A 3450-nucleotide genomic window follows, 5' to 3' on the forward strand; every position below is an offset into this window, starting at 1 on the left:
ACACAATGGTGGTAATGCACCGATCCAATTTTTTGGCAAACCGTTTACCATCGTAAGCATTGAAACTCGGCATTGCCTCCACGGACCAACAAAGGTGAGAATTCCTTTTGAAAAAGAGTTTGAAATATAATGAAAAGTACCAGTAGTATTCGATTTTTGCGTAACCCGCGAAAATGTTATAACTTTTCTTGGTATTTTAGTGGAGGAATCCATCGAGCTTTTCGCATACTGAGGAAACAAAATCGGGAAGGTCATTTACATCCATTTACTTCAGAATTTCCCATAAACGTAGGGTGTGTACAATTCTTGAAATTCCCGTTCGTTATTTCACGAATTATCTAACGTTTCAGTGTTGACAAATTTTTCGTATTACGTAAGTAAAAAACATTGAACTTCTCTCAATGGACTCAACGCTGCAAGGAGAATTTCTCTCATAATTTACTTTTTAAGAGACGACATTACCGTCTAAAATTCAAACGTTACTGTTAGGCTTATTAGCGCATTGATAACCTAGTTAATAGCTCAAACATACTGAAAACATTTTTATTAGTTTTTGTATATCTTGATCTGAGCCACATGTGAGTAAACAAAAACAGAGAAGTATAGTTTGATGGCTTGTTTTCATGAATCTAGGATTTTGGGAATCGCTATAAACTACGCGATCGCGCATTTAGTAATAATTCTTCTTCTCCTAATGATTGATACTGGAAGAAAATAGTAACGGTAGGTGTCATGCTATTTTATGTGCCCGTTATAAAAAAATAATTTAAACTCGCATTTATCTTACAGGTAAAAATCCCATGAAAATTGTTCAAAAGAAATATATCTCAGTGGTTATTTTATGACAACCACAAAATATTCAAACAAAATCAAGAAACTGCCGCAGGAGCTCATAGTTCCTTTGTTCAGAACGATCTTGAACAATTCTTTTTTTAATTTTTCGTGGGGAACAAGTGCTGAAGCTTACATGACATATTTTTTATTTAACCGCTGTACTATAAACTTGTGTGTTCGACCCTCGACGAACGCCTTCGATATAACATCACCCTTCCTTGAGTCTGTTGGAATACCTACCTTTTATGACTTTCTTCGTTCTCTCGACGGAAGATCAGGAAACAAGGAAACGAATCGGTTTAACTCACATTACTGTCCATGAGAAGAGTTGACCCGAAGAAAGAGCAGGTACAGACAACATAGTTAAGTTATTCACTCCGTAACTTTAACTTAAACTTCAATAAGCCGTTGTTGACTTTCGGTATTTCACTCGCGTAAATGCGTATGATTACGAAAATTTTAACACAAGCCTTTGGAAATAAGCGTATGGTGAAGATATACTTGATACATAAGCTACTTTTTTTCTCTTTTCAGGACGATTGCGTAGCCTCTTCACATACCCCGGGTGTAATTATTTCGTTTAAATCACCATTCTGAGATGTAAGTAGATTCATGAATTATGAATTGATGCGCACTAAAAAGTCACTTTATTTGAATTTCATACTTTAGTCAGGGTCTGTTTTGAACTCAGACCAGCTGTTTTACTTCCAGCAGTCGTTTCTGATCTAGACTAAAGGGACAGGGAAATGCTTTAGTGAAGATTGGAACACGCAATACGTATCAGTCTAGGCGGAAGTTGCTATTTTCGAGAAAGCGAAAGCCTTTACTCACAGTTCGTTTTTCGGTGCCATAGAATGACTTGCCTTCTCTAATTCAATGACATGTTATCCGAGAACTCGAGTTAAGCATTATTTATCGATGATATTTTTTTCAACAAAATTATTGTGCCTTTCAATTCAATCTGATCGATAAACCATAGGACATTTGACCACAAGTAATGTTTGGGACAAATCATGCAGTCTTTATATGATTAACTTATTTTCCACAAAATGTGACTCTTATTTGGTGCATGTAAGCTGATAAATCTAATAGTGCTAAAACATAATGTTAACAGAGAGGCTTTCTTATACAGAAAACCCAAAAGATAGGGAATAATTATTTCCATAACAAATAACCATTGAGGAGGGTAGGATTGAAAGAAAATGGCGATTGAGGTTCAGTGTGCACTGAAGAGGTTATTGAGCATTTGAACTCTAATCCCAAAGCAATCTTTCTTTGTGCCTTAGCATATAGCTTTACTTTACCAGTAACAGGAACCACTGAATAGTCTGCAGATGTTAAATTATGCAACAGCCAATTCAAAGCTAAGTTTCCCAAAAACTATTGAAGTTTCCTCGGCAATTTGTTGAATGACATATTTACAAATTAAATTTCCTCAGTTCCCAGTTCAACCTGCTGTGTTCTAAAAATAGCAAACACATGCAGTACCCATGAATTGAAATATCTGAAGGTTTTACCATTATAGGATTCCTCTTGGGTGCAATTATTTTCGAACAACCCCTTTTCAGCATGATCGGGTGAAACAGCCTTATGTCATCTATGTCTTTCAGATTGTCCTAAAGCTTTCTTCAGTTCATTACACTGTTCAATAGCAACAATTACTGCCTTAACCCTTTAACTCCCAGATCCAATTTTTAATTCTCCTTACTGTCAGTTATACAATTCTTATAATGTTAGTTCAGAGGATTTAGTATTGGATCAACTAATTATCCCTGAATTGAAATTTTTCGTAATTCTTGTCATTTATTTGGTTGATTATAAGGAGAAATTTGGTCTTGGTCACTCATGGGAGTTAAAGGAATAAATATAGCACCTTAAATGGAATTTTTGTGACTGTCAATATCTCTCACATTTGATTAATATTTATTTTATGTTTTTCTTTTTCAGAAATTATTACATGTCCATCATTTTCTGACTGCTCATATTGTGATTTTTTGAAGGCAGGAAATCTTAACAGGGCAGGTAGATATGTTTTTTTTTTCCATTTTTCCCTCTTTAATATGACATAATATATGTAAGGATTTTTTGTGTCTTATTCTCATGGGAATGAAAAATGTTTATGTTATTATGGGCTATTCTCTTTTTTTCATGAATATCAGTTTGCTTTGAATATAAAATATAATGTTAAAGTAGCAAGATAGGCCACTAAGTAAATTTGCATCAATCTTTAACCAGTGGTTCAATCCTTTGAATTTACGCTCAGGAGTATAAATTGAATGTTGTCATCCTTCAATAGTGTTTGACACCATGTCTTATTATGATGGACCTTGCAGCTGAAATGCATGTAATGATTAGAAAGTTGCTTTGGTTGTTACAGGTGTAATGACCAGTATAGGATGCAACTGTTCACTCTTATGCAAGGTTCTGTATTTGTGACCATCCATATGATTTTTGGGAGAAAGGTGATAGCAAGCTTAAGCTCACAACAGGCTTCTACTTGAAAACATCCATGTTTATAATTATCAACTTCTTGATCAGCAAAAACAAAGTTGGAACATTTGGCTGTGTATGAGTTGCATTAGGATTTAAAGCAGACACTTCAATTACTTTTTTTCA

At 34.6% G+C, this 3450-nt stretch overlaps 1 long non-coding RNA gene across 1 annotated transcript; it reads left to right on the plus strand.

The window, feature by feature from the left end:
- Positions 1-1043: 1043 nt before the first annotated feature.
- On the plus strand, positions 1044-2856 carry LOC136276925 (uncharacterized). Its single transcript, XR_010718061.1, has 3 exons — positions 1044-1182; positions 1369-1434; positions 2782-2856. It is a non-coding gene; the product is annotated as an uncharacterized lncRNA (long non-coding RNA).
- Positions 2857-3450: the final 594 nt, after the last annotated feature.

The sequence above is a fragment of the Pocillopora verrucosa genome, chromosome 6 (assembly GCF_036669915.1).
Source record: "Pocillopora verrucosa isolate sample1 chromosome 6, ASM3666991v2, whole genome shotgun sequence".
Taxonomy (NCBI): domain Eukaryota; kingdom Metazoa; phylum Cnidaria; class Anthozoa; order Scleractinia; family Pocilloporidae; genus Pocillopora; species Pocillopora verrucosa.